The sequence below is a fragment of the Pongo pygmaeus genome, chromosome 17, assembly GCF_028885625.2.
Source record: "Pongo pygmaeus isolate AG05252 chromosome 17, NHGRI_mPonPyg2-v2.0_pri, whole genome shotgun sequence".
Lineage (NCBI taxonomy): Eukaryota > Metazoa > Chordata > Mammalia > Primates > Hominidae > Pongo > Pongo pygmaeus.
In genome coordinates, this window is record NC_072390.2 from 29,473,549 (window position 1) to 29,487,776 (window position 14,228).

General features: G+C 40.4%; 2 long non-coding RNA genes across 4 annotated transcripts in view; one reads left to right on the plus strand and one right to left on the minus strand.

The window, feature by feature from the left end:
• The window catches only part of LOC129019086 (uncharacterized), a 75,885-nt gene extending 67,016 nt beyond the window's left edge, over positions 1 to 8,869 (minus strand). For 2 of the 3 annotated variants that reach the window (XR_008495511.2, XR_008495507.2), the window contains exon 1: positions 7,116 to 7,344. This is a non-coding gene — a long non-coding RNA (uncharacterized LOC129019086). Of the gene's footprint in view, positions 1 to 7,115; positions 7,345 to 8,825 lie in introns of those variants that run through there. The other variant, XR_008495508.2, reaches the window with a different exon arrangement.
• Positions 7,370 to 11,213, plus strand: LOC129019087 (uncharacterized). The gene is made up of 2 exons (XR_008495512.2): positions 7,370 to 7,933; positions 10,929 to 11,213. It is a non-coding gene; the product is annotated as an uncharacterized LOC129019087 (long non-coding RNA).
• Positions 11,214 to 14,228: the final 3,015 nt, after the last annotated feature.

Here is a 14,228-nt window from a genome sequence, read left to right on the forward strand (position 1 = left end):
GAAACACAAAAGACAATAAAAATGGGAAAAGAGATAAGATCAAAAAACATTAAGAAGCTTGAAAGAAAGGCTTACTGGTATCTAAGGACAGAGGACAGACCTAAGGAAACAGAAATCCTTCTATAGACAGAGAAAGGGAAGAAAAGCTATTATACAATTTTGTCTGCACCCTTGAAGTCCCAAAGGGCATAGGAATTGGTGGCACAAAGTAACTCTGGAAGTGGGGTAAAGGTGGGGCTTAAACAGAAAGATGGGTTTAAATCTGTTAAGTAGGAATTGGACCTCAAAATCCCTCCCCGACTCTGAAGAGCCAGGTAGCTGCCCCTCACCATCTCCAGTCAGAAAATGGCATTTGTTCTTTGAAGAAGGTAAAACTGGAATCTCTGGACTGGCGGACAATGGGCACAGATGAGGGTGCGAAGATGGGAACGAGGAAATGAATAATGGTTTATGAATGGAATAACCTCAGCCTCAGTCCTCTTCCTATAGTTAGCACCCAGAATGCTGGTGCTCAGGCATGCAGATGGAAATTTTTCATTTTTATTTTTATTTATTTATTTTTTAATCAGCCCAAGAGAAAAGACCTATAGATGCCAACATGGTAATACAATGGCCAGGTGAAACTCCTCACAGTGAAACCCACTCCTATCCAGCCCCACCCATACGGGGCTTCCTTATTAGCTTTCAGTGCCCTGCTCTTACACATAAGATAATGGTCTCTGTCACATGCCAGACACTTGAGGAAAGCTCTAACATGATGCCAGAGACTGTTACAGCATGAATTGTGTGCCCACAAAATTCATATATTGAAGTCCTAACCCCCAGTACCTGAGAATATGACATTATTTGGAAGTAGGGGGGTCACAGATATAATTAGTTAAGGTAAGTTTATACGAGAGGAAGGTGGGCCCTAATCCAATACATGTGTCCTTATAAAAAAGAATGCCATATGGGCCAGGCGTGGTGGGTCACACCTGTAATCCCAGCACTTTGGGAAGCCAAGTAGGCAGATCACTTGAGCTCAGGAGTTTGAGACAAGCCTGGCCAACATGATGAAACCCCGTCTCTACTAAAAATACAAAAAATAGCCGGGCTTGGTGGTGTGTGTCTGTAATCCCAGCTACCAGGGTGGCTGAGGCAGGAGAATTGCTTGAACCCAGGAGTCAGAGGTTGCAGTGAGCCGAGATCACTCCACTGCATTCTAGACTGGGCGGCAGAGTGAGACTCTGTCTCAAAAAATAAAAGAATGCCATATGAAGGGGACACACATAGAGGGAAGAAAATGCACACAGAGGCAGAGATGAGCCTCTATGAGTCAAGGAGAGAGAGGCCCGAAACAGATCTTTTCCTCATAGCCCTCAGAAGGAACCAACCTTGCTGACATCTTGATTTCAGACGTCTAGCTTCCAAAATCGTGAGACAATAAATTTCTGTGTTTTAAGCCACCCAGTTTGGGGTACTTTGTTATGGTAGCCCTAGCAGACTAATACAGAGACCAAGACAGATGACCAGGATAGAGAAACACAGGGAAAAACAAAATAAGTTCTTTACTAGAATACCTACCAACCAACAAACCCACTATTACTAATATCCTCAGAGAAATGAGAAGATATTCCATCCATAAAACTAGAACAGTGTGCTTTAAAAAAAAGCATTGAGAGAAGTAAAATAAACCATTGGAAATTAAAAATTAAATTAAAATATTTGTACAAGCTTAATGGGAAGAATAAAAAGAAGAGTGAGGTTGATTTTCTAGAACACAGATAAAAAAATCAAAATGATTGAAAAATACAGGAAATTATAAAATAGTTAGAGAGTAAATCTAGGAAGTATGATACACAAATAACAAGAGTTCCAGAAAGAGAGAACAGAGAAAAGGTAGTGAAGGGTATCATCAATGCAGTAATTCAAAGACATTTCCCAATATGACAGCTCCTGTATTTCTAGATTGAAAGGGCCCAGCCATTGGGCAACATGATAGATGAACCCACAACAAAGAGTACTATCATAAAAACTTAGAACATTGAAGGCCAAGTGAATATTTTAAAAGGCTCTAGAGGAAAAAATAGATTATGTACAAAATATGAATAATTAGAATGGTACCAGGCTTCTTAAGAGTAACTTGGAAGATATATGACAATGAATCAATGTTTTCAAAATTCCATGCTAACTGGGCAGGGTGGCTCATGCCTGTAATCTCAGCACTTTGGGAGGCTGAGGCAGGCAGATCCCTTAAGCCCAGGAGTTTGAGACCAGCCTGGCAAACATGGTGAAACCCCATCTCTACCAAGAAAAGAAAAATACAAAAGTTAGCCAGTATGATGTTGCTCACCTGTAGTCCCAGCTACTCAGGAGGCTGAGGTGGGAGGTTCACTTGAGCCAGGAGGCAAAGGCTGCAGTGAGTTGTGATTGTGCCATTGCACTTCAGCCTGAGCAACAGAGTGGGACCCTCTCATACACACAAAAAATATTTTGCAAAAGGCTTCCTAACCTTGAATTCTAGTCTCAATCAAGCTGTCAATCGAGTGTGAAATAAAATGCATCAGAAATTTTACCTCTCAAATGCTTCTCAAAAGTTTCTGAAGGATTTGTTTAATCAGAATAAACAAAGAAAGAGGCAAAAGGAAAAGCTATTCAAGAAATGAGGGATCCAACACCAGAGGAAGAGAAAAAGAAAGAATATTAACCCTATGGGAGAATGGTGAGGAAGGATCCCAGGATAAAACCTGTGCATCAGGCCTAGAAAACAATTAGAGCAAAGAAATAGGGAAGAGAATAGAGGGCTTCCAAAGGTATATCTCCAAGACAGATGGATAGGTAGGTAGGTAGAATGGATATGTTTCTTAATGTGTTCTAATGTGTCAAGAAGAGATTTATAGATCTATCATCAGGTTTGGCAATAGTGATAGATACGTAGAGCACCATGCAAAAAAATCAAGAAGGCAATACTTAACTCCAGATGAGAGGAGTTATAAAAGAAAGGAATTGTAACTGTGATATAGTAAATACAAAGCTGTAAATAGCTTTTCATGCTCCTAAAAATATAAACATTGAGAATTTCATCAAAAACTAAATGAATCGCATTGTGAGGAATGGGGTAAAGGATATGAGTATATGGAAAGGTGGTGGAGAAGGAGGAGAGCTGCTTTTAAAATAATAAGTATTTTAGAACTATTTAGCCTTCAAATGGTGGACATCAATATAAATAAAAACTTGGGCATGCATTGAAGATAGCTGAGTTTACAGGTGCAATTTTTTCCTTGCAACCTCATTCACTTCCCCAAAACTTAGTGGTGAAAGGTAGGTAGTATTGTTCATTTCCCCAGAACTCATCAGTGGTAAGTATTATTATCTCCATTGAATGAGCAAAAAATTGAGGCAGGGATCACAGGAAACTGGAAACCCCATCTGCCAGATGGGAAGTGAAGATGGGCTTGCTTTAGGGCAGGAGCCAGGACGGGCATCAGCATCAGGCTCAGTGGCTTTCTGCCTCTGTCCAAGGCTAAGTGCACATAAGGGCTGCTTGTGCTTGGCTCTGGAGCAACCATGAGTGGAATTCATCCACTTTCCTTCTTAGGAAACAGAGGGTCTTTGCATGTCAGGGGCGATTCAGAGGATCACCTTTATTCTCAACATCTACTTTCATTGGAAGAACGTTTTACTTTTGGTATTCTTTACTATCATCCACTCACTAATTCATTCAAAGATATTTGTTGAGTGTCCACTGCATGCCAGGCTCTATGACAGGTGCTAGGACACAAAAATGAACTGCTTCCAGGAGCTCACAGTCCATAGGAGGTGACAGGCCCAGGAGCAGAGCATGGTGACACGATGCTGGTGCAGCCACAGGAAAAAAAAAAAAGGCTCCATGGGATATAAGGGGAACTGGTCCCAGCCTGCAGAGGGCAGACAAGTCCCCTGCAGCAGGAGAACTTGTGAGGACTAAAGATGTTCTGCAGGACAGGAAGGGGTCTTTCAAAAGTATCATGCCATAGGTAGGAAACACTACCAGAGGCTGTACCCAAGATATTCTTCTAGCTTTACCCAACACATCCTTCTTACAGCATAAGAGATTGGGAGGATGAAGGAAAGAGTCTCTAGGTTGCATCCTTCCTCAGCGCCTTTCCCCTTAAAATAGCGGTCAGGGAGATTCCAGGGATCCACACACGTTACTTACTGTGAGACATCACAGTATGTAAACCTGTGACTGGAACTCAGTCTATAAACCTAAGACTGGAACTCAGGCCTTTCAGTCCAACCCACTTGGAAATAAGCTAGGAAATGGCCAAGGAGGAAAAGGTCCCAGCATCAAGGGTGTCAGGATTGAATTTCTTTTGATCTCAGAGCTCTGCAGAAAGGGAAGAGTTAAAAAAGGTTATTACATTACTATGGGAAAGGAAATGTGTTTTCTTTGAACATAATTCAGGGGGCAGGTGTTTTCATTTACTTTCCTAATTCAAACAGTGAATAGAACCCTTTTCTAATTATAGCGTACCTCCTGGCGTGTTTTGAGGACCAGCTCCTTGGAATTCCCAGTGGATATGAGATAGGAATAATTGAGCTGCCCAGCAGGTTTGGGTAAACTTCCCTAAAGAACTTGCACGCTTTGCTCATTCTTACTGTTGAGCTGCTGTTGACTGGTCTGTGGAACTCAGTTAACGGGTCTCCTTTGAACTGCACTTGTTTCATCAGGTTATTAGCGGGGTGGAAAGTTCATTCATGCAGACTTCCAGGTGAGAGATGAGCTAGAGAGTGGACGGTGGGGGAATGGGGAGATGAGATTTGAGGAGACAGGGAGCTTTCAGGTAGCTTAAGGTCATTTTCCACCGATCAAGAAGCAGAAAGTTTCCTAGAGCTTAAAGACATTTGCCTTTGGGGTGACACAGGTACCCCCGAGTCAGAGAAGTAACTGACTTGAGCAGAGAGGAGAGAGGCTTGTTGGGGGCTATACCAAAACCCCAACTCTTTCGTGGGGCTGGTTGTGAGAGCAATAAAGCAGATGTGTTAGATGAAGGCACATCACAGTCCCATGGTTCCAGGAACTGGTTTAATGTAATTACACTGTTACAGCCAACTGCAGGCAAGAAAAGCCAGAATTTACAATCTGTGTTCTCTCACACACACACAATCAACACCTCCCATTAACTGTCTACCATAAATTTCCTGCGGATTCACCTCTAATCACCTGAAAGTGCAGTCAGGCTGACCTCTATTCTTTCATAAAAAGATGGCTGCCAGGAAACTCACTGGATGGCATCAGCAGAGAAGCCTTGAGCTGAGTGGTCACTCATGATTTCTTTCTGCAATAGGGTGGTGATGGTGGGAGCCCAGTTAGATCTGATAGTGGGATCAGGGTATCCCCGAGCTCTCAGCTCTGTGTACCTTTCCAGTCTGGCTCATGGAGACAGCAGTAAGTATGACAGTTCTGGCAGCCGCTGGCCTCTGCTCAACATCAGCCCAGTGGAGCTCTTTGCTGAATTCAGAATTAACCAGGAAAGCCATGTAGCAAGCAATGAATTTGACTAGGACAAGATTAGAAGCTTATTCAGAATGGCACCACAGTATTAATCAACTACAATTGTCATGCTGTCCGAGTTAGGTAGAGTGGGTTTTAATAGCCTAGATGTGGTGAATCTATGGATTATTACAGTCAATGATTCTGTGGAATAACAAAAAAATTTTTCCAATTAGATATGGACCAAGTTAATGTGAATCTGAGGCACAATTAGGTATTTTCTTCTTACAAAGACAAAGCCAAGTGGAGATTTAAAACTATTAATCAGTTCCACAGAACCCCAAATCCATAAAAATGACTTCATGGAAAGCTGAGCTGAAGGCTTTATTCTGTAACCTTTGATGAGAAGCAAAGTCACTCTCCTCCCTGTCTGTTCAGTTCAGTTCCCGCTGCCTACATCAGCCAGTTGTCTGAGAGATGGGCACAGCTATTCGTGCTTCATTGGTGTGTGACGGGGCAGGTTTTCCAGCATCTTCATCATTCTCAGGCTATATCAGAAACTCCCCTGGTGACCCATTCCTAACACTCACGTTAACACAGATATTGTAATGAATAACCCCTAGATCCTGAATCTATACCATCACCCCCATTCCTTTTAAACATGGCCCCATTATCTGTTGGGTTATAAAAGCAAGGGAAACCAGTGGCAGGTGTTGGAAATATGACTTTGATAGATCTGTCTCTGGATCTGAAAGGTCTGTTTATGTCTCTCAAGCATATGAGAAAGTGATTTTGTCCATCCAACTCATGATTTCACACATCCACTTTCATTAACAGGAAAGAGAAAGTATTACTTATTGTTACTTAGTTATCTAGGATCTATTTGCCACAGTGTTCAATGCACTGCAAACTGGGAAGTTAGTGCTTAAAATGTCAGGATATATTAAAGCTGTTAGGTCACAGTATATTAATTTAGATGATCATTGCTGTGCCAATGTCCCCTGCCCAAACACTGACCATAGTTATGTATGAGGCCATGTTTAGATGGAATAGGAGCAATGGTGTATACTCCCATCAAGCCCAGCTACCATTTCTCCTCTTTTAGAACTACAACTAACTTCCTGGTTCTATGTTATGAGCTACCCAATCGCAATTACAATACAGCAGTTGCAATACTGTAATCTTCAGTTTTTCTTAGTTGTGCTTTTTATTTCACAAAAATTTGAATTTGTTTATTCTCTGACACTGTTTTCCAGATTTAGGATTCTTTTGGGGAACAGAATTTCCCAGAAGGTTGGATTATGCAAGTGTTATTGTAGATTATTAATTATCATAGTATTGGTGGTGAACCAAGTTAACAAGCATGATGACATTAAAAATCAATTCTTAAATACATTTGATGATTGACAAACCAAATCATTGATAAGAAACCATTATAATTATTTTGAGTAATTGCTGTTATAATCCAATAGTTTCATATGTGTTAGTTATCTATTTTTGCATAACAGTATTGCCACAATTTTAGCAGCTTAAAACAATACACATTTATTATTTCACAGTTTCTGTGAGTCAGGAATCTGGGTACAGCTTAGCTGTGTTGCCTGCTCCAGGGTCTGTCATGAGGCTATAACCAAGGTGTTGAGCAGGGCTAGAATCTCACCTGAAGCTTGACTGAGGAAGAATCTGCTTCAGCTTCAGTTTCTTGTGAGTTGTAGGTCTGAGGGATTCAGTTCCTGGCTGGCTGTTGATCAGAGGTCCCCCTTAATTATTCCTCTTGTGGATCCCTTCATATAGCAGCTTACACTCAATCAGAAAGAGAGAGAGTTAATGGAGACGGTTTACTAGCAAGATAGAAGTCATAATCTTATGTGACATAATAATGACAGTGACATCATATTATCTTTGTCATAATTTACTGTTTAAAAGCAACTTACAAGTCCCACCTATACTCACAGAAAAGGGATCATACAATAGTATGAATACTACCAAGGGAGGATAATCAGAGGGCTGTCCTAGATCTGTCTCCCATGAAAATATTCAGAAAGGACAAAATATTTGATCTCTTTAGGAAAACCCCCTTTAAAAGTTTAGGTCTACACATGAAGGAAAAGGATTAGTTAAAAAAAAAAGTTTAGGTCTAAATCATAAAGAAGGGAAAAAGCATATTGGTTGCAGGAGCTCAAAATATAATTTTTTTTAAATTTAAGCTGGGAAACATAGATTCAAGTTGCCCTGAATAGATACTCCCTAGAACATAATTTTTCTCTAAGAGTAAGAAAGTAATAACTATACAGGACATATTCATCAGATGGACGGGAAAGAAGAGAAATTAAGTAGTTTTTCTTTATAAAAAAAAAACAGTAAGGCCAAAGCAAGCCAGAATAATTCAATGCAACACATATTTATTGAGTATCTCTACAACTTGGACTCTATTATGTGCTATGGAGAGTGAGGAGATTGTGGGAACACAAAGGAAAGGTAACTATTACGTATTATTTTTCCCCTCAAGTTACTTGTAACGATGGCAAGCATTTATATTGATTTCATACTATTCCAGAGAGAAATCTTTACCAACTTTACATGTGTCAGATAATTTAACCTTCAAAACAACCCTGTGAAGCAGGTGTTATTCTTCCCATGATGATGGGAAAACTAATGGGCAGAGAGGTTAGTGACTTGCCCAAGTGCACAAAGCCAGGAAGTGAGGCCATGTGGCTCCAAAGTCCATGCTCTGCACCAAGAGTCAGCAAACTACAACCTGTAGGTCAAATCTGGCCAGCTGCTGTGTATGTAAAGTTCTATTGGAACACAGTCGTGCCTATTTGATCCCATATTGTCTATGGCTGATTTTACAATACAATTGCAGAATTGAGAAGTTACCACTAGGGCCTGAAAAGTCTAAAATCTTTACAGTTTGGGTGTTTACAGAAAATGATTTCCAACCCTTACTATAAACTATTACAGCATAGTGCCTCTTTGGAGACAAACGGACATATTATATACCCAGAATTCTAAAGTGCAAGGTGAAGTAAAAACTACATATGTAAAGAGGTATAAAGAAAAAGGGAGAATGTTACTGTGTCTTTCCTGGACACAATGGTGGTGAATGAGTGTGGGAAGCAGGGAAAGGATGAGAGGTTTAAGGTTCTCTGGATATAAAGCTGGTGTAATTTCCTAAACAGTGGAAGCAAGAGCAGCCTAAGTAAAGACTAAAGATAGGTAGCTAGATTCAGCAGTCGGAGGGAAAAAGAACAGTTGGGATAAAGTATTTATAACCTGTACTTACTACAAGTAACTATAATATTATGTTTTATGCAAATAAAGTAATAAAATGTAATTAAATATCTTGAGTTTCAATAGCCAATTTCACCTTTACATTTCAACAGTCATATTGAAAGCAGCTTCTGTCAACAGAATCAGGCAAGTGGCAGGTAGAGCTCATGTGTCGTCTGAGACTCCAGGGTGCTGTACAAATATGAAATAGTCATTGTGAGTTCTAAGAAACCTCAGGGGACATCACAGATAAGCTGACTACTTAAGCACGTTAGTCATCATGACATCCATCTGCACCTCCATTGTTCAATTTCTTTAACTCCTGCTCCCACGTAGACATTTTGTATTTATTCATCACTTAGCTAATTCATACCAAGGGGTTCAGCAAGGGAAGAGTCTTCTTCAAAGCATTTAGCACTGGATGAATATTCGCTTTGATCTCCTGTTTCTTTAGTCATTTGCTAATGGTAATAACTGGATGGTTATGCGGAAATTCTGTCCTGTCTGGCACCACAGTTCCCTGGTGGGTGTGACTGGTCCCAAACAGAAATAACCACCCACCTGTGGGTATTTCTTGAAAATGCAACTTATTTCTCTGATAGTAAACACAACATTGAGATAAAGCTGAAAACGAAGAGTTCAATAAAACAAGTAGATATTTTACCCTTCTTCTCTAAAGCTTCAGAAATAGCTGAAATTTTCATAGGTATTGCGTGGCATGGCACAGGCTTATCCAAAAGATTCAGAAGGTCCCAGCACAGTGGCTTATGCTTGTAATCCCAACACTTTGGGAGGCTGAGGCGGGCGTGTCACTTGAGGTCAGGAGTTGGAGACCAGCCTGGCCAACATGGTGTCACACTGCCTCTACTAAAAGTACAAAAATTAGCAGGTATGGTGGTGCACGCCTGTGATCCTAGCTACTCGGGAGGTGGAGGCAGGAGAATTGCTTGAACCCTGGAAGTGGAGGTTCCAGTAAGCTGAGATCATACCACTCTGCACTCCAGCTTTGGTGACAGAGCAAGACTCCGTCTCAAAAAAAAAAAAAAAAAAAAGATTGACAGGATTTCATGACTCTGATGTTCCCCTTGGTGATCATGACTGTGAAGTTTCACTGCTTGCTGAATTGTCATTACACAATGCCTGCCTTTTCAGTCTATTTTGCACTTACATTCATCTAATTTTAATTCTAATTTTTTTTTTTGGCACAATAGATATAAGTCAAATGGGGTTGCAGGTACTTGGATTCAATTGAAGATCAGAGCCTCATTTCCAAAAGGAAAAATAAGTCTCTTGTGCATTTGCTGACCATAGGCATTTTAAAAGAGGCTCTTTACCTTGTCACATGCCCCCAGCTTTGTCTCAGCTGCACTCCCTTCCATTCCTGGTCACACACTTCTATTCTTTAAATATCATTCCATTTCCAAAGAAAAGTTTAAATTATGCCTCAAAGCTGCAGATACAATTTTAACATCTGCTTTTAACAAAGCAGATGTTAATTGAATTATTGTATAAGTGCTGTGATCTCACCTACCTTTCAGTTCTTCAGGGTTTCTGTCCATTTCACTTTAAAATGAGGGAAGGATGAGGTTTACCCCACCCCCCCAAAAAAAAGGCTGAGTTAAATTTCTTATTAGAGTCTTGATTTTGGAGAACTTGATGAAGGCAGGAATCAGGAGAGTGAATGACCAACCCACCCAGTAAAACCCCCCTTTTTCTTTTAAAAAATGGGATGTTAATGGTCTGTAGAAGGCATTAAATACAGAACTTCTCCACTAGAAACAGAAGGCTGGGTTTTCTTCTGATTTGCATTTATCTCTCTCTTGCATAGATAAAGCCTAACTTTAGTAAGAAGAAAATTCGTGCAAGTATAAAAGATATCGAAGAATATCATGAAACATCAGAAGATGACTCCAAGGGCTGGGCATGGGTGAAAAGGGAATTAAAGCCCACAGAGGAGAAAGGCAGCTGAGGAGTAGTCCGGAGACTCACTCTCTCAGACATGGTGCTTTTTAGTCTCAGGGTACTGCCTCAGCTCATAGAACCCTGGTTTTCCCAAGAATAAAATTAGAGTCATATTTTCTGTTTAACTCCCAGACCTTACCAAAATATGCAAGCAAGAAAACTCCCTTTAGTTCATCTATCAAAAGCATGCAACACCTATGTATTATGGTATTTCAAAGTATTGACCCCTTTCTCATAGGCACCTTTACGTGGATGTCTCCCTGTGAGAGGATCACACATCTCGGCCCTGTTGATAACATGTTACTTGCTTTGACCAATGAAATAGAAGCAGAAATGAGGTGTGCTCCTTCTGAGCAGAGCAAGAACCCTCTCATCCTTGGCCATGCTCTCATTCTCTCTGCGAAGAGACAAGCAATGTTGGAATGGGGACCCTTACAACAACCTGGGTCTCAGATGAAAAAGACATGCAGCTGACTTACAATAGGCATGTAACATGAACAATAAATAAACCGTTATTGTGTCAGCTGCTGAGAGTCTGAGGATGTTTGTTACTGTAGTGTGCTGAGCCTAAGCTAACAGATACATATTGTTGGGGAAATTCTGAAGCCTATGAACAGGTCCAGCAGAAGTCTATAGCATTTGTATTGCCCTCGTCCTATGCATTTTGATAAGTATCGTCTCTTCTTACCCACCCAGGTATATATTTATTCAATCCATCATTCAATAAATATTTCTTGTGTCTTGAGTGCTTGCCATGTGCATTCCATACTGCTAGGACATAGGAGTAAAGTCTGAACACAAAGATACAATATCTGCCTTGGGGAGCACACCACCTAGAGGAGAAGATGGACATTCAGCAAACAACACTATAAATAAATGCAAAATTACTAATTGTGAAACTACTATACAGAAAAAAATAAAGGGCTCCATGAGAGATTGTAACAGGACACTTAAGTTAGCTTGGGCTATCAGGAAGTTTGCACTGTGGATCAGAAGCACATCCTGAGGCTGAGTAGAAGCTGGCTTGAGAGGAGCACAAGTGTTCCAGGCAGGAAGAGCAGTATGTGCAGATGCTCTGCAGTCAGAGACAATCAGGCATTTGAGGAACAGAAAGAAGGCCAATGTTGTCAGAGCATCATGAGTGGTGCTGGTGCGGGGAGAAGCAAAAGAAAGTGGAAAGGTAGATGGGGCAAGGTCACAGAAGGCCCTGGGGGGGAACACCCAGCCCAGTGTGCCCCAGATAGTCCCAGCAATAATGCCCCCTTTCTCTCTCAAGGTACCTCTGTTGAGATAACAAAGTATGTGTCCACATTACTGATCAGACATTTAAAAGATTTTGGATTTTATGCTAAGAGCAATGGGAAGCCTTTGAAGGAGAGTGAGTGAAACAGAGCTGTATTTTTAAAAGATAACTGGCTGCTGTGTGGAAGATGGCAAGAGTGAACAAAACGGAGACCAACATGGAGACTAAGGACATGGACCAGGAGAAAGAGTGTGGTGGAAATGGAGAGTAGTGGACAGATGGGAGCTGTATTTTTATTTTTATTTATCTATTTTTTGAGATGGAAGTCTCATTCTGTCATCCAGGCTAAAGGGTAGTGGCATGATCATGACTCACTGTAGCCTCCACCTCCTGGGTTCCAATGATCCTCCCACCTCAGCCTCCCAGAGTAGCTGGGACTACAGATGTGTGCCACCATTCTTGGCTAATTTTTTTATTTTTATTTTTTGTAGATACAGGGTCTCATTATGCTGCACAGGGCAGTCTCAAACGCCTGGCCTCAAGCAATTCTCCCTCCACAGCCTCCCAAAGTACTGAGATTACAGGTGTAAGTCACCACACCCAACTCAGGAGCTATGTTTTTACTAGTAAATCACCACTATGCCCTTCCATGGTTTTCCTTATTGCTGGCTGCAGGACCACACGGTGAGCCTCCTCAGATGAAGAAGTGAACCATCAACTTTGTTTTCCATTATTCCTATGCCAAACCCCATTGCCTTCACCTTTAATTTCTCTACTTTCCCATGAAAAAGAAACAAATGGCTTTATGTATACTTTCAACATTTTACTTTTTATGGAGCACATATTGGTTGCTTGCATCTTCACAACATTCTTCTTTCCTTGGCCCGATCTTCTTCCGTCCCATCAGAACACTTCCACGTTGTTTTTCCTCTCTTCTACACTTTCCTTTTCTACTCTTAGAGAATAAAGAGAAAACAGAAAATAGTTTGTATATATACGATCAAGAAATATATATAGTATATAAACAGTCTATTTTCCATTTAACATAGTTTATATTTTATCAAATAACATAACTACTCACAATGAATAATTTATCGATATAGTCTTTCCTCTTATTTATTGACCAGATTCCCATCAAACAATGTCAGAAAAGCTTGGTATTGAGAGGTGCATAAGAAACCAGGTTAAGATTTATCTTTTAGGGAATGTGAAAACACCTTTCAGGTTTTAGTTTTTCTACCTGTCACAAAATGAGGCTTAACAGGTCGTTTTCAAGGAATATCTAATTTCATTACTCTATGATGCCATTCTAATACATTAATCTGAAGCTTATGTCAAAATGCTCTAGAAGTAGTTGGAGCTCAAACACCAGACCTTAAAGACTCATGTCATCCAGTTACATCTCAAGTTTGCCCATTTTTACCGAAAAGCGTATCATTTGTGAAAAAAATATGTCTCTCAAAGATACAGCAATCAAGTCAGAGTGAAATATTCCAGTCCTTCAAATTCAAGAAAGAAAAAGACCTTTCTTTGGCAGTAATCCCAAGCCATGAACAAGAGCTCACCAGAATCAACTTCAGGCTCATCCCAGTTGATCAAGGACAACTTATTTACGTGAATATATTAATACTTATGAAAGTCAGCCAATCAGTGGCAGCCACACATATCCGAAGTCAATGAATCAGCAAAAGCCTCACTCCAGTAGCCTTTTTTCCACAAGCGTCAGCCAGGTCAATCAATTCATACACATTTCCATTAATGAAAGTCCACGAGTCCTTGGATGCCACCCTTCCCAAATTCTTTATAAGATCAGTGGTTTACTTTGACCATAGAGACTGTGCCTTACAAGGGTATTGTCTCTTATTTTGCAAGAAATACATTTAAATACTGGCTCATGGCCTTTTCCTTCAAGAAATGGAATTTATGGGACTTCCTTCAACACGTCTGGAATTTCTTCAAAATTATATATAATTCTGTTCTTCTTAAACAGAGGCAATTTGTTAAATATGTAGCCAAGTGTAATATAAATGTTTTACTAATGAATGCAGCTATGAAGGCCTATATTTTAAATCCCGATCAGAATAAGTATTCAAAGTTTAGACACGGAAAATATAGAAACATCATCGAGAGGACAGAATTCTAGGAGTTTGGGAAATTTAGACCAGAGGCATGGCTTAGCTTTAAGCAGTTATTTGTCTGTGAAAGGGAGGTGCTTGGGTGGTCTGTTCTATAGGGCAGGAAACACATGGAGCCTGAGAGTGTGGGAAGAAAAAAAAATCCAGGCAAAATTTTGGA